Genomic DNA, 23,699 nt, shown 5'->3' with positions numbered 1-23,699 from the left:
TACATTTGTATATTATGGTGTCAAGAACAATGAACTATCATTAAGCAATTCATAAGTACTAGATAGTAAACTAGATTAAGACAATACTAGATTAAGTGCTAGAATTGTTTTAAATATTCTAGTGTAAAGCTGTATAATCAATTATCTCTGACAATTACTTTTAGATGTGCCTACAAAACATATTAATCAACAATGTTTTTTTATGAACAACAGCAACTCTATAATATGCTAGCCTAAATCTGACATGTAATTTTTAATGCAAAATATTATGGTATACTAGCACGAAAATCCATATAAATGCAACAAACCACATGCACCATTGTGAAATTTTTAAGTGAGAATGAAAGTGTGTGCCAGACCGGGATTCAAACACCAGACAATTGTCTTTTGTAAGCAATGTTCTGAGCAGAGAGATGGTCATCCCTTGATGGCGAAGATGATACAAACGATAACAGCAAAAATAATAATAGTCAACATGAAATTCTCTTAATTTTTTTTTAGTCGAATTTTTTTCACAAATTGCAACATCATCTAATCTAAATACCAGTTTTCATAGATTTAGCTCTTAAATATGTTTTAATGTAACATATTTCACCCCCCTTAGGGCTTGAATTTCCAACAAGGAAAAAAGCTTTTGTAAGGAAATACTGCCATAAAAATTTTCATTCCCTATTGTACTCCCATAGGCGCTGAATTTCCTGAAACACTACATATTTTTTTATTTCTAGTTGAGAAGTCAAAGGCAAATTTTCTTAGATTTAGCTATAACAATGTTATCGAGCCGTAACAAAATATTTTCATAATATTTCATAATAATTTTCATACCCTATTTCACCCCTTAGCAATTGAATTTCCAAAGATACTGAAACACATACTTTTTATTTGTAACCAAAAAGTCAAATACAAACTTCCATAGATCTAGCTTTAAAGATGCTTTAGTAGTACTTTAACAATGATTTGTTTTCAGAATAACTTTCACCCACTATTTCGCCCCTCCAGGGGTTAAATTTCCAAAAAATGCTGAAATACATATTTATTTATATCTGACTGAGAAACCAAATACCAATTTTCGTGGTTCTTGCTCCAAAATTGCCTTAATTGCAACATATTGTCAAAAACTGTTCAGCCCCTATTTCACCCCTTCAGAGGTGTAATTTTGAAAAATACCTTCTGAAACAATGCCTACAGAATAAGATGCATGCCCCTTTCAAATTGCAAGTCCTTAGTGGTTTGAGCTGGACAATGATGAGTCAGTCAGTCAGGATATTTCCCTTAGATTAGTGATAAGTGTTTTTGAAACTTACTGGCAGATTAAAACTTTGTGCCAGACCGGGGCTCTAATCTGGGATGTTTGCCTTTTGCAGGCAAGTGCTCTACCGAGTCTCCACTTCCACCAGTACCTAGTCCTTCCTTCCAGAAGTTCTAGTTGTGCAAGTTTCACATGAGAACATGGGTGAAGTTCAGAAAGTAGGGGATGAGGTACTTGCATAAGCAGAGCTTCTAAAATCCCAGATTTTAGACATAAAATTCTTTAGTTCCAGCCTGACAGATTATTCTGTCATCTCCTTTGTGCAGGAATAGTAACACTGTATAAGTTATCCCGCATTTCTGTTGCATAATTGCTGGCTGAACAAAACAATGATACTTACTCCAAGTATACTCTTTTTACAGTTTTCTTGCCAAAGAATGTACAAGAAAGCCCAACTTTAAGTTGTCTCAAATGGTTACTCTCAGAAGTTTGACTGTCGATTCCTTACTGTTTGATTCCCACACCTGTGAACTTTTTGTGTCTTCTTTTATGTTAAATTTCACAATTAATATTTGATTTGTTTTTACTTACACAGAGCTAACTTTCATTAAAAATAATTTATTTACTGCACTGTTTTGTCTGATCCCTAATTCACCATAAGCTTTGTTTGAAAAGAATCCATGTTTTTTGTGCATTTATTTCACCTGGCAAAACTTATGCCCCTCAGGTTCTCTCTCACATCTAACCAGGCTTCTTCATTAAGTAAACATTAAAAGTAGAATGGTACACATGCAATATAATGATGATGATAATAAAAGTACAGCAAACCAAGAATCCGTACCAGAAAGCTTCACTCCAGTGTCAGAGTGACAGCCCAAGCAAGAAAATATTTTTGAGGAAAATCAAATGCAAAACAGTTAATGAAATGACCTGGTCTTGGCTGACAGAGGGAACCGTAACGAGAGAAATTGGACTGATTTTTTGCTGCACAGGCAAAAGTCATCAAAGCCAGAATCAAGTAATCAGCAGAAAATACCAACTGCAGATTTGCAAAGAAGTTGAGTAAACAATTGACTATCTTGGTCTGTTGCCAAAAGATCGCTCAGACTGATTACAGGCAGAGGCACAATGGTGTGCCATTAATGATCCACTGGAACTTACGCCAAAATTACCACACGCCTGTGCCAAAGAACTGTTAGGACTACAAGCCAGAAAAAGTTGTTGCAAACGAACATACCAAATTACTGTGGGTCCCGAGAGGTTCTCAGCACAATGGAAGCAATTCCACGAGATCTTAGTGGGCACTTGAGAACCATAGTCATTGATGAAATGTCCATGTTCAAATACAAAAAGCCACTTTACTGAGATCCGCCAATATGTCTTGTAGTCCTAGAAACTTGTGCTCTATCTCACTAGTGACAAAATGTGAAATACAGCTCAGTGAGCACATTTGTCATGTTTACTGTTGTAATTATGTCAATATATATTGAATACGTGAAATGGAAGAAATGTCTGTCTTATTAACTAACATTAAGCAGTTTCCCCCATTATGTTCTTGTCAAATATAAGTAATCAGGGTTACCACAGGTTCTGGAAATCAGGGAATCTCAAACTTGTCAGGGAAATCGGAAATCTGAAAAAAAAAAACACTGGAAAAAAACTCATTTTTGTCTCAATAGGTGAAACGGTTTGTTCGCTGAGGTGTCATGCATTGTCATTGGCTGGGTGCAGCTAAGTATGTGTGCCACTTCCCTACTCCCCCATTACTACTGCTTCTCTCCTTCCTATCAGTCCCCTCAGCTTGCAGTCAATGCTGCCACCTCTTCTTGCCACTAGCCTAGCAGCTGCTGACAAGAGGCAGGGAGGCATGAGGAGTGGTTTGTTTGGATCTGATTCTCAGAGACCGTAGCTGCAGCGGTCATGTGTGCATGAGTTGTGTCTGAATGATGCGAATCTGCATGTGCTTTCATTTTCTGACTAAAGCTATGGCTGAAAATTTAGTTGTGAGAGTGTAATTGTCTTCTCTACATGCCTGTCTGTGGCTCAGCAATCATCTTTATGGTGAGTTGAAACCTATCCCCATTATTATTGATTCTCAGTGTATTTTAACAAGTTAGCTGTTGCATGGATAAATCACCGTGGTCTCATTTCATCAACATGTTGTCTGTGGCTCATGAATAGCTGACCACACCAGTGGATTTCCACAACAGGTCAAAACCACAGGCTGTTTCTGTGGGCGTATGTAATGAATTGTGCCTGCTGATCTGAAGCCATTCGGTTCCCAGTAATCTGCAGACCCTGCCCATCGGATCTTGTCTCACTTGTCTCCCTGCAGGCCAGGTCTGTTTCAGTGTGGCATAAAGCAACAGATTTTCATGGTTTATCCAAGGACCCAGGACTGCATTGCTCATCAGCAGGCCAGAGGCCATGGGTGATGGATTTCAGGAATTGCAACTGTCTCACCGCAAGTAAGTTGTACAGTGTGCCATTTTATAGACATTTTATTTGTTCTAGTACATTTTGGCACTTCCAAAAGTATTTTATATCTTGGAAAGTATGGAAGATAAGACGAAGAAAATTGTGTCAGTTGCCGATGGTTTGTATGTTAAGTACTCATAGATTTCTCAAAAGAAAAATCACAAAATACCTGTAAAACAATAGATATAACACATCGGGTAATAACAGACAATAATAAACGTAGTAGTACCAACATTTTATTACAGTCACCTACAGTGTTGGTTTCCACAATTCTTCCCCGCCTTAAACCCTTCTTTCAAGAGGCCTACTTGTTTCAGAGTTTATTTCTGAAATCAGTGGAGGTATTTTAAATGTCCTTTGCAACTCCAAGGATATCCATATTTTTGTCACCTAATATGTTTGTTGTATTGAAATAAAATAACATCAGTGGTCAAAATAAAAAAACATATACCATTTGGCTTGCTTTCTCCATCTAAAAACATTTCATTACAAGAGATGTTGATGTTAGTCCTTAATATTTTTGCTCATATCAGGAAACGTCACATGCTTGCAAGTTGTAGTTAGATATTTCCTCGTTTGCATTATTGTTTCTTGTACCATAGTGTACTGCAACGACAGATTGTCAACTTACGTCTTAACTTACCCTTGAGATGTCACAATTTGTCAGGGAAAAATGCTAAAACTTGACTGGAAATTAGGGAATTTCACTCAGGGAAACTTGTGGCTAACCTGGTAATGACTGTAACAGAAATACAGCACAACTTCTACATACAGAACTGTCTTAAAGGTAGAGAACAGTCTATAATAAAGATTTAAATAATAAAACCTACTAACAGAACTGTTTTAAAAGTAGAGAACTATCTATAATAATGATTTAAAAAATAAAACAATGGGCCAGTTATGGTTTTTTTTCCAGTCACAGCACAAAAGGTTTTAGGAAGCTTTCCCCATTTCCAAGAACTGTGGAAGCTTAGATTATTATTATTATTATTATTATTATTATTATTATTACAATTTTTGAAAAGGATAGTTGCTACTCACCATATAGTGGAGATGCTGAGTCGCAGATAGGCACAGCAAAAAGATTATCACAAAATGGAATTACGGTGAAATCCTGACCTTTGTAGCTGCCTGTAGGCATTGATAAATATCAACTTTCAGCCTTTGTCAAAAAATAAAAAAGAACAACTAGCTGGCTTCAGGTAATGGTTTTGTGTGTGTGTGTGTGTGTGTGTGTGTGTGTGTGTGTGTGTGTGTGTGTGTGTGTGTGTGTGGGTGGGTGGGTGGTGGGTGGGTGTTCTTTTTTTTTTTTTTTTTTTTTTGACAAAGGCCTTACTGGCCAAAAGCTCACTTTGTGACAGGCTTTTTGTTGTGAATATCTGCGATTCAGCATCTCTGTTATGTGGTGAGTAGCAGCAACTATCCTTCTCAAAACACTGTTACATTTCATCATGGATTTTCCATCGTTTTATTCCTATTACTATTATTGTATACGAGCTGTGTATGTGATTTTTGTTCTACTTCTCTTGCCCCGCAGTCATCTCTAATAACATTAACATACATGGGGTATTGGGAAAAAAGCATTGAATATTTTGAGAGATGTTAGTGCTCTGCAGTTATCTCAAATAACATTTGGGGTAGTAGGAAGAAAGCATTGAATATTTTGAGAGATGTCAGTACTTATCAAAACAAGTCCAATAAACATGGGTTCGGAGTCATATACTTATAAAGATGTGAACACGTTATCATGGGGGGAGCTCATCGTGACGTCAGTCTAGTGTAATGCAAATATCTGATCTTTTGTTTAAGGAATCAAACATTATGTGAAGTAAACTGAATTTTTGTACTTGCAGGTATGCATCATTGACTGGAGTGACATAGACCAATTCTTCTGAGTGTTGTTATAAGCAAATAGGTACATGGGGACGGAGGTGTGGGGAACTGCTGAGGTCAAGCTGTGAGGTTTCCTCAACTCATCCAGTGGGCTTGAAATGTAGTGTCAGATGTTCAACCACATTGCTGCGAAAATATGCTGATGTGCGATTATGTATGAACTCATCTACATCAACATACCTGATCTCCAGACCACCATATTTTGCATGGCAGAGGGTACCTTGTAACACTACTGGTCCGTGCCTTCCCTGTTCCGCTTGAACAGGGAGTGAGGGATAAATGTATGTGTGTCACCATACGAGCCCTAATGTCTCTAATCATGTCTCCGCTGTCATTACACAAAAAGTAGTTGGCAATGTGTTGAATGTAGGTTTCGCCAGTTATGCAAAACACCATTTTTTCAAAGTTCCCAAACATATTTCAGCACCTCTGTGCTATCATCAATTGTTTCTGTTTTATTTAATGTTTACATTTGGTTTGCATGGTCTTGCAGAACCACTTGCATATTATTTCTCATATTTTCATAAATTCGGTTGTAAAATCATTTTACACTTCACCAAAACACACTGTAAAGTTATGTTTACATGTGCTTCACAACACCTCATCAAGATGATGAGAAGAAAGGGCTTACCACACAAAAACATGACAAGCTACCAACAAGAAATAGTATGCAAGTGGTTCTGCAAGACAATGGAAAACGAATGTAAAGATTAAGTAAAACAGAAATCCACTGATGCTGGCACAGAGAAAAATTGTGTTTTGCATAACTGGCGGATGTCACATACAAAAAATTTTACTGAAAACTCAAAAAACACAAGGAGCTGCAAATCCAAATGATGAATATGTTGGCATCAGTTGAATCATTCAGCAGTCAGTTGCAAATACTGGTTCTCTAAATTTTCGCAATAGTGTTTCAAGAAAAGAACATTGAGGAATTCCCATTTGAATTCAAAGAATATTTCCATAACATTTGTGTTCATCAAACCTACTGGCAACAGATATAGAAGCCTGCCTCTGAATTGCTTTGATGTCGGTCTTTAATCCAACATGTGGAGATCTCAAATACTTGAGCAGCACTCAAGAATGGGTCATACTAGTGTTATCCCACAGGATTGTTTTTCCCCATCATCTGCACTGTACCTTCCCAAAAAGGATAAATAAGACCATAACCAAGAAACTCGCCAAAAATTCCCTGAACAACCACTGTGCATCGCCTCAAAAAATTCAGACAACCCCAACCACTGAAATCAGTATAAAAATATTATAAAATACTAAGTACAGTTATTCAGAAGCAAAAAGTTTTTATCTGTGTCCCAAAATTAATAAATCTAGTAACAAAATCAAAACTGTATGGGAAGTGATAAGGAGTGAGACTAGTGCAAATTGGCCCAGTAGGATCCAAAACATTGTTCTCAACAATGAAAGAAGATAAGTACAAAATCAAGAGATGGGCGAAAAATTTTAGTGAACAGTTTGTGATGTGTTGCTGAGAAAATATAACGCAATGGCTTCTTAGAAAATGGCATAAAAATACTGAAAGAGAATCTCCCAAATTCTTTAGAGAAGATAGGTATAGCTCCTATGCCCCTAGGAAGCAAGAAAAACCATAATTTCTTTAAGAAAAAATTAAACTGATGTCGACAATATTTCCAGCGTTACTCCTAAAAGCCTGATTTGATCAGTTCAGTAAAGTGCTAGCTCATATATTCAATGCCTCTCTCAAACAAGGTATCTACCCTGACAGGACAAAGTATGCTAATGTAAAGCCCCTCTATGAGGAAGGTGATACCTCAGATGTTACAAACTATTGAGCTGTTTTCATTTTTCCTCATCTTCTTCGCTGTGAAGTTTTATATATTGAGCTGTCACTATCAGTGAAAAATAAAAACATGACAAACTGTGAAAGAAAACAGGCACTATAAAAACATAACACATCAGGAAAACCACACCACGTAGTAAAAAATCCATAAAATAAAAGCCCACTGATGATGCTGCAACGGTAGTGAAACATGTTTGGGATAAAAAACAAAACAGTAAATTCTGTATCAAAAACATCAGTAACACCAATTCCATTCATTTCCATTGTGATCACAAAAGCCCACAGGTAATAAACGTTGCATACAAGAGCCAGAAGGTACATAGGGCACATCATTCGAAATTTTTAGGTGTCCATATAGATAGCAGGCTTAACAGGGAATACCACATTCACCCCACCCTGGAAAGGCTTAACTCAGCAAAATTTGCAATCCACATAATCACCAAAATTGGAGACACCTGTGTCTCAAAATCTGCCTACTTCACCTACTTTCATTCACTGCTGTCAAAGAAAGTTTTTGCATATCGAAAAAAGGTTGCCCAAATTTTGTGTGCAGTGCCTCCAAGAATGTCATGTTGTTGTCCCCTTAAGCAAACAGGAATACTAACCACTATCACACAACTCTCTTTTCAGTCACGACCATTTTTTTAAATTTTATTTTAATTTTTTTTTTTTTTTTTTATTTTACACGTCTAGTTCCGTAGGACAAAATTGAGGAGCAAATCTCCAAGGTCATGGATCATGAAATTACAATGTAAAACCAATAATGGATAAAATAAAATGTTTATGAACCCAAAAAAAGACAAGTCATAAGTTTATGTAAATACAATCAACAATTTAACATATGAATCCACTTAAATTTTCAAGGAACTCCTCAACAGAATAGAAGAAGTGATTCACAAGAAAACTCCTCAGTTTCGATTTGAAAGTGCATGGATACTGCTAAGATTTTTGAATTCTTGTGGTAGCTTAATGAAAATGGATGTAGCAGTATACAGCACGCCTTTCTGCACAAGAGTCAAGTTAGTGGGATCTAAATGCAGACTGGATTTCTGCCTAGTATTAACTGAATGAAAGCTGCTAATTCTTGGGAATAAGCTGATATTGTTAACAAGAAATGTATGGATTGAGAGAATACCCAGACTAATGAACAAGGGCCGAGAATAGGTTCTCGAACTGACACCACTTTTTGCCAAATTGCCCATTTTTCAGCCAAGAATATCCTTTGAGAATGGGAAGAATAATCACAAAATATAATACCATACGTCATAAGCGAATGAAAATAAGCAAAGTAAACTACTTTTCATGTTGAACTATCACTTCAGATACTGTTCGAATAGCAAAAATCGCAGCATTACGTCTTTGAACAAGATCCTCGAAGTGGGCTTTCCGCAACAGTTTATTATTTGAACTGTACAGTTTCACTAATCATATCCCCATTCTGTGAAATTAAAATGTCAGGTTTTGTTGAATTGTGTGTTAGAAACTGTAAAAACCAAGTCTAACTGTGATTTAGTGTTGGTTTATTTTCTACAAGCCATGAACTTATGTCTTGAATTGCACTATGTGAAACAGTGCCAATGTTGCACACATCCTTTACTACCAAGGCAGTCTCATCAACAAACAGAAATATTTTACAATCACCTTTAATATTAGAGGGTATTAATATAAATAAAGAACAGAAGTAGCCCCAGCACTGATCCCTGAGGCACCCCTCCTCCCCCCCCCCCCCCACCCGTATATGACCATACCCTACTCAGACGCCACATCATAGCCATTCTCAACACTGTGGAGAATGACCTTTTGCTGTCAGTTATTAAAGTAAGAGGTGAATCAGTTGTTGTGAGCTGCGATCTACACAATAAAATGCCTTAGTTAAATCAAAAAAGATGCCTAGTGTTCAAAACCTTTTGTTTAATCCATTCAGTACCTCACAGAAAAAGATAGATGGCATAGAAATCTGTCTAAAATTGTCTATATTATCCCTCTCTCCCTTTTTAAAAAGCAGCTTTACTACTGAGTACTTGAATCATTCAGGAAACCGACCATCCGTAATGGAAAAATTACAAATATGGCTCAGTACAGGGCTAACAAGTGCAGCACAGTACATGCTTCACAACCCTTCTCAATATGAAATGAATTAGTGAAATGTTTTGATTCATACCACATCTATGCATTACCATAAAAATTGGATCTATAGAATAGGTATTGAAATACAGCCAGTCTATGAAGACACTGTCATCAGTGGCTCATCCTATCTGCCATGTCATTCATGTATATAGAGACTAAGAGCAGTCCAGTCACACTTCCCTGGGCCACTCCTGATGATGCCCTTGCCTCTGATCAACACTTTCCATGCTGGACAACATACACTGTTCTACTACTTAAGAAGTCTTAGAGCCACTTTCATTTCATATCTGGCAATCTACTCTGTAAGCTTGAATAATAATTAACAGTCTGCTGTGGGACACGTATCATATGCTTTCCGGAAGTCTAGGAGTCTGCAGTCTTGGCTGACATGACACGTTTTCCAGCAAGGTTGGCAGTTTCTCGGTGACAAACTGCTGATAATGATTCCCATTTAATTTCTGTGGTATCATGTATGGCCCTATTAATATATCCATGCATTGGCTAAGAAACAATGCTAATGCACTCCTTCTGCAATGGTATGGAAATTTTCATTATCCCATACATGCTGACTATGAAAATTTACACCACCACCTCTTGTGGATCCCACCTCTTATATATTCTCTAACATGTTTATTTTTCGGGCATACAGGACACAGGCTGGGAGGATACTTCCAGTTGCTAAATTGTAGCAGAAAACAGTTTCCACTACTGGTATGTCAGCTGTGGTGTTGCAGGCTTCCATTGATTAAAAGTTGTTTTGTATGACTAATAATAATAATAATAATAAAGATTTTATTGTCTTTAGGCCATTACAGCAATTGACAACGTCAAATGAAGTTACAATTTATAATACAGTGTGATAAGGTATTGACTACTGAAATATTTTAGCTTATATTACAATCAATGTACAGTGGGTCATCTGTTAGATTACTGCATTTTACAGTTGAAGAATTCATTGATAACATAGAATGGGTGGGCAATAAACCATTCATGCAGTCTTTCTTTGAATGTATGTTCAGGAAGATCCTGTATGGCATGTGGCAGCTTATTAAATAGCTTGTGCCCTGTGACTTCATAGCTATTTATTGATTTTGATAGTCTGTGGTAAGGCGTGTATATGTGTTTGATGCTTCTTGTGTTGTAACAATGTACATTTTCTCTACGTTTCACATCTTGTAGGTTCTTCTTCGTAAAGATTAAGACATTGTATATATAGAGGTTTATTACAGTCATAATTTTTTGTTTAGTAAATAAGGGTTTGCAGTGAGCCTTATGTGAAGAATTTGTAATTATCCTAATGGCTTTCTTCTGCAATAATAGGATGTCATGTATATGACTACAGTTACCCCACAAGATAATGCCATAGGATATTATACTCTGGAAAAATGCAAAATAAGATGATCTGATGTATGTTTCAGGTACACAATTTCTGAGTTGTCTTAATAAATAAATTACTCTAGATAGTTTACTACTAATATAGTTTACATGTTGGCCCCAGGATAACTTTTCGTCTAAATAAACTCCCAGGAATTTAACAGAACTAGGGTCATCAGATAGTGGCTTGTCTCTTAGAGTGAAGATTATCTGCTGAGTTTTATTTTCATTTAGCAGGAAACTATTTGCTCTGAACCAATATGCTGCATGAGTGAGTGTATTTTCAGCACAGGTTTTAAGATCATTAAGACTGTTACTGCTATGGAGAAAAGTCGTATCATCTGCATACAATACAGTGGTGGATCTAATAAACGAGGGGAGGTCATTGATCATTATCAGAAACAGGGTACGAAATTGCGAGCAGTTCGAGAACATTTTTCCATGTAAGTGACATGCCACCACCCCTCCTCCCAGCATTTTTCCACACAAGCAACATATTATTTGGCACCCCCAACACTTTTACACACAAATGACTTGTTAGACACAAGTATTTGTGTGAGTTGATTGGTTCCAGATGTGAGTCATTGTAATTGGCCATTGTAGTGTCGATGGACATTACACATCAAGTAATGATCTGCCAGCCAAAATAATATTTGATAGATTTTTTAATGCATTCTTGACCCTATTTAATCATAGTATTCCCATAAAGAAAATAAAAATAATGGACAGCAGCCACAAATCCAGATACAATGACTCACATCTGGAACCAATCAACTCACACAAATACTTGTGTCTAACAATTTGCATGGGTACGAAATTGCGAGCAGTTCGAGAACATTTTTCCATGTAAGTGACATATTATTTGCCACCACCCCTCCTCCCAGCATTTTTCCACACAAGCAACATATTATTTGGCACCCCCAACACTTTTATACACAAATGACTTGTCTTCCCCCCCTCCCCAACCCCCCCTCCCCCACATCTTCCTTTCCTCCCTTATCATAAATAGCTGTCATTCCTGAAGGGCCTTGGTAAGACCACTTAAAGTAAATATATGTATACATCTAGTGAGTGTGAAAATGGATTGTTTTCACTACAGCCCCTGCGGAAAAATTTTGTTCTGTTGCCTCTGGCACTTGTCTCACCTGAGAGCACTAAGTGGCTGCTTGCGTCGCTTGGCCCTTAAACCAGATCTGTATGAAATGGAACAATCATATAAGCTCAGTTGAAGTTGAAGCATGTAGCGGACTTTGCTTCATTGGCAAGATCCTGGGAATACACAGCCTGTCCACAAAATAGATTGCTTATATGTCCCATATCAGAATATTACTCAAGTATTAGAGACCATACCAAATATGACTAGAAAGGGTTATTGGGTGTATGCAAAAAAGGACATCATAATAGTAGCAGGTTTGTACGACTCACAGAAGAGAGCCACAGAAATTTTGAAACACCACAAATGCTTGAAGATACGCAAAAATTATCCCACAAAATCCTATATACCAAGTTTCTAGAACCAGTGCTAAGTGAAGAATATAGGGATATAACCCTCTACCCACTGAAATTACAACACTATGGAGACAGCATATGGCAAACATCAAATCGGCATGAAGTGTACAAAATTCTTAGATATGCAAATGATTAGCATTTCAGTACAATGACATAAAGTATAGAGCAAGGAAGGAAAGAAGGGAGAGTAGGGTTATTAGAGACCGTAAAGTATGAGGGCTGTTCAAAAAGTATCTGACTTATTTATAAAATCAGTCGATTCAGATACAATTCTTTGACGCTAGTCACTTTTAAAAAGACAGTCAGCATGACTTTCACATTGCTGCAGACCTGCCTCACTTTTTTGGGTCTCGAGAATGATGGATGCTTCCATTGTGATGATTGGAACATTGTTTCTGGGTCATACCCATAAAACCAGCACTCATCAATAGTGATCAACATATTAAGAAAAATGAGGCTACTGTTCACAGTATCCAGCATATCCTGTACGATCTCCCAATGAAGTTACTTCTGCTCGGTTTTAGGCAACTTTGGCAAACATTTGGCTGAGATCACACTGAGGTCCAAATGTTCTGTTAAAATGGAATGATTGGCTCGGATACTAATTTTAACCATGTCTGCAAGTTTCTGGTCTTTATTCATCTATCCTGTACCAGTGTAGTCCTTATGTGATCAATAACAACCACGTTTGCAGATGTTGACGGCCCACCTGAATGTGCTTTACTCTGCACTGATGAGTGGCCATCTTTGAAGCAGTTGTACCACTCCTGTATGTGTGTGGTACCCATAGCTTTGTCCCCGAACACCTGTTGAATCTTGTGGATTGTTTCAGCTTGAGAATCGCCAAGCTTAAAACAAAATTTGTTGCAATAACATGGTCCCACTTTTTTTAGCACTTTGCCCACGACACAAAATCTGACAACTATTACGTACCTGTATTCACTTGTTAACAGCTAGCCAGCAACTTGTCATTTCCGAAATTGGAAAAGAAAAGGTATGTGCACTACAAACACCTACACACATGGAGAGAACGGGCCGACCCTTTACGTCAGCTGGTTTCATCAATCAAATATGATATCGGATACTTTTTGAACAGCCCTCATACATAGGAGTAATGTCGTCTGCATTCTGTATATAGGGAAATATGACACAGCGAGCGTCCCATTGTGAAATCACATTTGGATGTTGTTTATTTCTGAGAATACCATGTTATGCTCTGTGTATGTAGGAAAAATATCTACCATTATGTGTCAGAATTTGACAGAAGCAAGTCATAGCCTGTTGAGACTGCAGACTATGATTCCACAGTATTGTTGTTCACATTGGTTGGGATTCTAGGCCTGTCATACAAAAATAGATTTGACGGGTTCAGAAAGGTTGTACTTGATGCCGTGCGGGATGCAGCGGCTCTGCACGACCAGTGCCCTAGAGGAAAAATGTATCATTTGTTCAGATGTGCAGGGTCGTACAGCCATGTCACGTGCCTCAAGTCAGGAAATGGATGTGTTTGGAGCAGCATAATTGTCAACATAGACAATGTAATAGCTGAAGTAGCACAGACTATGAGCATCCATACGTTGCAGTGAATTCCACTGAAGCGGCAGCAGAGAGAAGGGTGCTGACAATGGTTTGCCCGCAACAACACTGGACACAGGAGTGGCTCTGTGTCGTCTTTTCAGATGAGTCCCACTTTTGTGTGTGGCATCACGATGGGCATGTATCCATACTCAAAGGAGAAAAAAATGTGCCAGATTACTTTAGCATTATCACATAGGCCCAGCAGCATGCATAAAGCTGCCAGGTCTCATCGGGTATGATTATCTCTGGACGTTTATGATATGGTAAGGCAGTCATGTAGATGTAGTCTCTTGATTCTCAAAACCTTTGGCTCAGTACCACACCCACACTTATTGTCAAAAGTTTGATCATATTGGTTACCATTCAAAATTTGTGACTGGTTTAAGAATTTTTGACTGTAATATTAATGAGTCAAAGCTGGAATCGACATGGTGTAACACCTTTCAGGGTTATGAAGTGGAATAATCACATAGGCTCAGTCGTTGGGTAAGCAGGTGGTAGACTTCAGTTTATTGGTAGAGTACTGGGGAAATGCAGTAAGTCAGTATTGCTTACAAATCACTCGTGTGACCATTCTGAAATATTCCTCAAGTGTGTAGGACTGTACCAAAGGGAACTAACAGGGGATGTTGAATAGATACAGAGAAGAGCAGTATGAATGTCCACAGGTTTGTTTAATCCATTGGAGAGTGTCACAGAGATGCTGAAGAAACTGAACTGGCAGACTCTTGAAGATAGATTTAAACTATCCCGAGAAAGCCTACTTACATAGTTTCACAGACTGGTTTTAAATGATGATTCTAGGAATATTCCTATGCTCAATATGTAAATGGAATGAAAATAAACGGCAATAACTCATACAATGGACATACCCTGTGCCATGTACTTCACAGTGATTTGCAGAGTATAGATGTAGACGTAGTCATATCTTTGATGTCACCGTGATGTTATAATTCAATAAGATAATTCAGGAGTGCATCTACATCTACATCTACATTTATACTCTGCAAACCACCGTGAGGTGCATGGCAGAAGATACGTCCCATTGTACCAGTTATTAGGGTTTCTTCCTGTTCCGCTGAGGTATGGAGTGCGGGAAGAATGATTTATTGAATGCCTATATGCGTGCATTAATTATTCTAATCTATCCTCACAATCCCTATGTGAGCAATATGTAGAGGGCTGCAGTATATTCGCAGAATCATCATTTAAAGCCAGTTCTTGAAATTTTGTTAATAGACTGTCTTAGCATAGTTTCCATCTATCTTCAGGAGTCTACCAGTTCAGTTCCTTCAGTATCTCTGTGTGACACTCTCCAACAGATTAAAAAAACCTGTGAACATTCATGCTGTCCTGTGTATACATTCAATATCCCTGTTAGTCCTATCCGCTACAGGTCTCACACACTTGAACAATATTCCATAACTGGCCACACGAAGCAATCTCCTTTGTAGGTTGATTTCACTTCCCCAGTATTCGACCAATAAACCAAAGTCTACCATCTGCTGTACCCAGGACTGAACCTATGTGATCATTCCATTTCCTATTCCTTCAAAGTTTTACGTCCAAGTATTTGTATGAGCTGGCAAATTTCTGCAATGACTCTTGATATAACAGTCATAGAATATGAGATTTTTTTTATTTTGTGAAGTGCACAATTTTACGTTTCTGATCATTTAGAGCAAGTTGTCAATCTCTGCACCACTTCGAAATTTTATCAAGATCAGATTGAATATCTGTGTAGCTTCTTTCATATAGTACTTCATCTTAAATAACTGCATCATCTCCAAAAAGCATGGTTTTACTATTAATAATGTATGCAAGGCCATTAATATACAATGTGAACAGCAAGGGTCCCAACTCACTTTCCTGGGATACAGCTGAACTTATTTCTACATCTGACGATGACTCTCCATCCAAGATAACATGTTGTGTCCCTAGCAAAAAATCCTCAATCCAGTTACAAATTTCACTTGATACCCCATATGATCATACCTTTGGCAATAAGCTTAAGTGTGGTACTAAGTCAAATGTTTTTTTGGAAATAAAAAAATACTACATCTACCCAACTGCCTTGATCCAAAGCTTTCAGTGTGCCATGTGAGAAAAATGTGAGTTGGGTTTCACATGATTGATGTTTTCAAAATCCATGCTGGTTTGCATTGAGGGAAGTCATTCTGTTCAAGATATCTCATTATGTTTGAGCTCAGAATATGTTCTAAGATTCAGCAACAAATCAGTGTCAAGGCAAATTCAATACAGAATCTGACAGGGATTCCTTTGGGCCCTGGAGTTTTGTTCAATTTTAATGATTTCATTCATCCTTTCGATGGTATGAAGCTTAAATTGGGGCAGTTATCCTGGGTTTTCTTTTGTAAAGGAACATTTGACAACTGAGTTAAGCATTTCAGCTTTTGCTTTGCTATCCTCAATTTCAGTTTCTATCTCATTCATTAGTGACTGGACACTAACTTTGGTGCCACAACCAGAATTTCATTAGGTTCTGAGAAAGATCAATTGTCAATATTCTGCTGCTGTAATCATTGAAGGTATCACACATTGCTCTCATGACAGCCAAACACGTTTTGTTCAGTGTCTCTCTCTCTCTCTATAGATCTATGCTTTGTTTTACACCTATTTTGCCGTAATCTCTCTTTCTTTAGAAGTTTCTTTACAGTGACTGTATACCATGGATGTTCCCTTCCATTTTGAACTATTCTACTGGGTACATATCTATCTAGGACGTGGTCAACTATTCTTTTAAACTTGAGCCAGAGTTCCTCTACATGCTCCTACCCTGTGCTGAAAGTCTCAAGTTCCTGGCTGAAATATGACACTACTGATTTTTTATCTCGTTTACTGAACGTATCTTTCTGCTTGCTTTAGTTGTCCTTTGAACTTTGGTAATCATTGTTGCCACAACTGCATCAGTGTCAATGATACCAGTTTCATTGTGGACATCCTCAAATAGGTGGCGTCCATTTGTTGCCATTAAATCCAATGTACATCCATCATGAGTGGGGTTCCTAACTATCTAACAAATGCATGTTGCCCGTGCTGGCCTGACCTACCTCAATACAAAGGGAGAGTGATTGTTATTTATTTATTTATTTATGCATTTATTTTACCTGGCAAGATTAGGGCCTTCAGGCCCTCTCTTACACCTAACCAGAACCAGGCATACTCAGATTCAACAAATTTCAGTGTCTACAGAAAATTAGGACATATAACATGTTATACAGTATTAATGTTAAAGAAAAAAAAATAGAGATTATAAAAGTAGTACAATGATAATTATAACAATCAAAAAATAATTATAACAATCAAGAATAATAAAAATAATAATAATAATGATAATAATAATAATAATAATGACTATGTATATGAAAGTAAACATATTTTTCTTTTATGAGTGTCAGTCCTATTGCTAGTTGGGAATTTTCTCGTTATATTCTTGCAGCTTGTGAGTTATTCTCATCAAGCAGAGACATAAGACGATGGAATGGGGTGAAAGAGATATAGAAGAGGTAGATAGGTTAGAGGAAGAGAAATAGAATGGTAAAATTCGAAGCTGCGATGGAGAGGAGAAAGAAAAAGATGAAGGGGGGGGGCACAACAATGGTGGCTATACCGTCCCTAATATGTAAGTCTTAAGTTCCCTCTTGAATGTTGAGTGGTTTTGGATAAGACGCAGATCACAGGGGAGCGCGTTCCATAGTCGTATGGCTGAGATGGAGAATGACACGGAGAAAGATTTTGTGTTATGTAAAGGTACAGCCAAGATGCTAGACGTATCCGATCTGGTATTGCGGTTGTGGAATGATGATAGGTGTTTAATGTGAGAAGATAAGTATTGGGGGCACCAGTGGCTAAGAAATCGATGAAGTAAGCACATCGTGTGGAGATCGCGTGCCTTATGTGGGCGTATCCAACCTAGCTGGGAGTATGAAGGACTGATATGATCATACAACCGTATGTTGCATACGTATCTAACACATGCATTCATCACTAGCTCTAGGCATCTCGAATTTTCATTATTTGTGCCATGTTGAACTACATCACAGTAGTAAAGATTAGGCAAGACTAGTGTTTGGACTAATTTTTGTTTAACATGGGTTGGAAATATTTTTCTAAATTTTTGAATTGCATGTAGGGAGGAGAGCGATTTCCGGCAAGCTGTGACTGTTTGTTCTTCCCAGTTTAGGTGTTCATCCAAGATTATTCCAAGGTCTTTTACTGTTTTTTGGTATGGTAGTTGGGTACCATTGAGGAGTATTTGAGGGACTGTTTCGCGAAAGTACCGACTGATTAACTTTGGATGAGATATAAGTATGACCTGGGATTTCTTGGGGTTTAGTTTCAGACCTAGGTTCTGTGCCCACCGAGAAACAGAGCAAAGATCTGCGTTCATACTCGCTACTGCGTCAGCAATGTTCTTGGGGCTTGCACTTATGTACAGTTGGATGTCGTCGGCATATAGATGGTAGTTGCAGGAGTGAATCACTGAAGAAATATCATTAATGTACAGTGAGAAGAGTAATGGACCAAGGAGGGAGCTTTGGGGAACTCCAGAGCGCACGTTTTTCCATGATGACTTTTCCGACCCACAAATGACTTGTTGACTTCTGTTTTTGAGGTAGCTGTCGAACCAGTGTATTGTGCTGTTTGAGAAATTCAGCTGCTTCATTTTAATTAGTAATATATCAAAGTCAACTGTATCAAAAGCCTTGCTAAAGTCAAGCAGTGTTAGGATGGTAGCTTCACGTCTGTCCATAGCATGTTTAATGTCATCAGTTACTTTGATTAATGCAGTTGCTGTACTATGGTGCTTTCGAAAGCCTGACTGATATTTGTCGTGGATGTTATGAGTTTTGAGGTAATCCGTCAGCTGTTCATGGACGATGTATTCTAGGGCTTTAGATATTGCAGGTAGTATGCTGATCGGCCTGTAGTCACCTGGCGACTTAGGGTTGTCAGTCTTGGGTATAGGTTGAATTAAGCTTTGCTTCCACTCAGTAGGATATGTACTACTGACAAGAGACAGGTTGAAGATGTCTGTGATAACTGGAGTAATAGTGTTTACGACGTTCTTAATCATGCCAATGCTCACTCCATCATTTCCTACTGCCTCGGAAGAGATTCTCATAATTGCCTTGTGTACTGTGCCGGTAGTGACATGTTTTAGGAAAAACTTGTCTCTCGAGAGATTGATATCTTGGGGCTGGTAATTTGTCGCTGCGTGGCAGTTTACGGCTGTTGAGAAGAAATCGTTTAATTCTTCTGCAGACGCTTGATAAACAGCGTCAGATCTTCGCTTCCCTATACCGAAACTGCGCAGCTTTTTCCACAGTGCAGCAGGTTTTGATATGCCGCATACGACAGAGCGGGCATGTCTGATTTTGGCATTCCTCACGCTTTGCTTGGTTCTATTTCGGAGTTTCCTATAAGCTTCGTACGCGTCGGGAGTTGGGTTACGCTTGAAGGCCCTATGTGCAGCATCACGTTCATTCATTAACTGGCGTAATGCAGTGGTGAGCCACGGAGCGGGAGCTCTCTTTACCTTGACAGTGCGTTGAGGAGCATGTTTATCATACAATGCAATAATTTTGCGACATAATTCCCGAATTTTTCCGTCTAAAGCCGGTTCATTGCTTATATCATGCCAAGGGATGTCTGAGCAATCCTTTTGAAGAGCGTCATGGTTAACATTTTTTAGGTTTCTGTAGGTTACCAGGTGAGATTTTTCTTTGGTAGTATGTACTGAGTAATTTAAGAAAATCACGTCATGAGCAGAGAGTCCTGGAGCGGATGTCTGATTGGCGCGAATTATTTTATCTGGTCGCTTTGTTGCTATTATATCTATGAGTGTATGGCTGTGTGGCGTGTGATGAGTTGGGTCCAGTGGTGTTAAACTCATATCATTGGAGTGGAACAGTCTCCTAAGTTTTTCTGCAGAGGGAGATTTTAACTGTAAGTCGATGTTTGTGTCGCCCATAATGATTATGTGTTCATACAGTGTCACGAGCGAGGACAGGGCAGACTGAAAGGAGGACATAGCACCGACGTTTGGAGGTTTATAGATTACTCCAATTAGCAGTTTCTGATTTGATGTATTTATTTCGATAAACAAGAACTCTGCTTCTCCTTCGCCCTTTGCATCCGATGTGCATAGTATAGTAGGTCTCAGATCAGAGCGAATATAGGCACCCACACCACCCCCGCGTCGTGTTTCACGATCTGCCCTTAGGAGAGAGTAACCAGTGATTCGGATAGCGTCGGAAGAAATGTTTGGTTTCAACCAAGTTTCAGAGACGAGGATAATATGGAACAGCGATTGGCAGAACAGGTCACAGAACTCGTCGAAGTGAGCCGTTAGCGACTGAGCGTTCGCGTGGGCCACAAAGAGCCCGCCGCCGGAACCGGTCCGTCCCATTGTGGCCGCCTGTAGGACCGAGCGCGCTCCGTCTACCTGCTGGCCGGAAGAGGGACAAAAGCTGGATTTCGCGGGGGAAGACATACTTACAGGTGTGTCCAAGGTCGTGACTGACTCAAGCGTCTGTGGGCTAAAGGTGAAAGACAAGCTGGAGGTATCGGAGAAGGGAGCGAAAAGAAAGATGGAAAGTGGCAGTAGTGGTTACGAAAAAGATAGTAGTAGTAGTAGTGGTAGTGACGAGGATGAAAATAACAGATATAGAAAGGCGGTTTTAAGGAGATTCCTGTTTGACTGACAATATGAATATAAATGAGCACTTACGATAGGCAGCTAAAGAAGCAATATTTATGTGAAACAATTGACTGATTTTAAATAGAGTACTTATGGTACATATAGAAATAATGAAGCAATATTGACGTAAAAAAATGAAAAGAAAGAATAAAAATTAACTTATATTAGACAGAGTAAAATATGAGACTTTGTGTCTCGCGAGATTTCGCTCAGTCTTTCAGTTCGGACATGTTCGTCACCGTTTTCCTCCCTCCTTCCGTCTTGACTACGATCCTGCCATCCTGGGTCCATACATTTTGAAGGCCGAACTGTGTGATCGCAGTGTTCAAAACTTTTAGTCTTTCGCGCGTCAGATCTTCCCTCAGGGTAAACCCACTCTTGGCGAGTTTTCTTTTCTGAGCAAACACTTCAGCTCTTTTCCGGTATGACACAAATTTAATTATTATGGGCCTGGGTTTCATCGCACCTGGTATCCTGCGCCCAACACGGTGGCTTCTGTCAATATCGGCCACGTCGATCTGCACGCCAAGTTTTTCACGCACGAGGCTAATGGCCAGGTCGTCGGTGTTTTCACGATCGTTTTCAGCCACCCCGAACAAGCGCAAGCTGTTCCTTCGCTGATACTGCTCAATTTCATCGGTGGCCGCAGACAGTTTAGCTTCTAGGTCGGCGGCTTTTTTCTCTTGTGCGGCCAAGGACTTTTTAAGAGACTGGATTTCGGTGCTGTTGCGCCCGACAGACTCTTGCAGTTTGTCCATGACCGCGGCCGTCACAGAGTCCGTGATGGATTGCACTATTACGTCTAGCGTGTCTTTACTGTGCAGCGCCGCACTCACCTGGGACCGGACGAGCTCCCTGATGTCGGGCAGCGAGGCCTCACCTGCCGCCGGAGACCGGGCGCCCCCGCTGCCGGCGCCCCTGTAGCCTCGCCTGCTGCCGCTTACTCGTGCTCTTCCCATTTTTCACTCACTTATCACTTATCACTTGTGGTAATCAACGGAGAACAACACACCACGACCAGTAACACTTGTTTAGTCGGATGTACACGTTATGGACTGCCGCACTTCTCTGTAACACCTTCAATGAGCGGAAAAACTCGCGAGCCAAAGAAACGCGCGTCACTCAGTGGCATGTTCTTCCAGATTTCTGTCTCACTGAAATCAAACAGTAATGGGTAGTCAGGCAACAGATATGCCACCACCAATAACTGATGGATTCTGGCACAGAGCTGAAACAGCATGAAATCACAAAATCGTATCTGTCACCCAGCTCTGTCCGGCTGTGTGCACGGGTTAGGGTCGCTGCTGCTGCCCATGATGGCAGCTCTGTATACTACTTTTCACACGCTATGTACCACCAAATTACCTAAAACTTTAATCATGTATTCTTTCTACTATAGTGTATTCTCTTCAAAGTAAGCAAATTTTCATCATTTGCTGTCCTTCCTTGGGTTGCAATTTTATTTTTGGTAGTGTGTGAGGTGTCCCAATCCCAGTCTTCGTTTTTCTGACATGTTGATATGCAGCATAGCTCAAGGTCTAGGTTGGTTTGAAATATGATGGATTGCACGAGTTGATGAAGCCAATGAATGTGAATGCCAAATAAAGGTTGTCACAACAGACTGATCTGGATTCTAGCCGTTTGTTTACATCTGCGACAATTTAACACACTTCTTGTCATAAAAACTAAACATACATTTGAAAAATCTGTATGTATTACATAGTGGACAAGTCTCCGGCAACTATTTTCGTGCAAATGATGTCCCTATATTGTACAGAAACTACAAAATATATTAGAGTGAGGAGTGTACTATGACTTGTACTGACGTTTTAATCATATATTACATCCAGTGATAATGGGCTCTACTCGAAAGGTGGCACAATACAGATAAATGGTCATCACGATGACCATGAATACTCAGTTTTCTTTATTTACTCCAGCTAAGGTATTTTTGGCACCATTACTGCACACACTCATGCTTCAAACAGGATGCAAAGCAATTAAATTTCCTATGATTGGGCAAACATAATTCTGTTGTTTATTCAGTCACTTTATAATGATATCAGACAACAGATGTGTCAAAATAAATACAACAATAAAAGTCCATCCACACACAATGATCATTGAGGAAATCTGCGCAGGTATGAGATACGCAAAAGATTGAAAGTTGTAAAGACCCTTTGATACTAAACGACCTGTCAGTGAAGAAGTCTGTGGATGCAGTTAATCCTTGCAAATGTGGTCTGTTAACGCGACACAAGCTACAACTCTCCCAAAATCTGTTGGTCTAGAAATGAAATTTCAGTGGCAAATGACTTTGCTCTTGTAACCTTGAAGTAAATTACATTTATTCAGAAATTTGCAATGGAGAAGATTCTATTATGGACTATGTTTGCAACTTCTTTTAAAAAAACGGCAAGAAACAGAAAGACCGAGCAACATGTTCCTCATAAAACACGAAAAAATACTTGTATAGAGAGAGCAATTTCTCCACTAGCGATTCCTGTTAATGGGAAGAAGCTACAAGGACTTAGAATTTTCTACTGCAATTTCGAGTTTAATAATATCCAAACCATGAGAAGCTATTTACGCTGTGGGTTCTAGTACAAATAATTGTTTATTTCTAACCACACGAAGGAAACTGCCTGTACAAAAAGTATCCAGTTTTTATTTAGTCAGATAGAACTGTTTGACACCATTCACCTTCAAAGTAGTCTCCTTCAGCTTCTACACACCTCTCCCAATGCTGCTGGCACTGCTGGAAGCATAACTGGAAATTTGTTTTTGTATGGTGCATAGCTCCTCCATCTAATTCTGCATTATGCATCCCCCTGTTCTGAAATATGTCCCCTTCAGAGTATTTTTCCTTTTAGGGAAAAGCCAGAAGTCACACGGTGCTAGGTCAGGGGAATAGCGAAGCTAATGAACCACAACTGTGTTGTGTTTAG

This window comes from Schistocerca serialis, chromosome 12 (genome assembly GCF_023864345.2).
Source record: "Schistocerca serialis cubense isolate TAMUIC-IGC-003099 chromosome 12, iqSchSeri2.2, whole genome shotgun sequence".
NCBI classification, from domain to species: Eukaryota; Metazoa; Arthropoda; class Insecta; order Orthoptera; family Acrididae; genus Schistocerca; species Schistocerca serialis.
Note: the sequence above shows the minus strand (reverse complement) of the source record.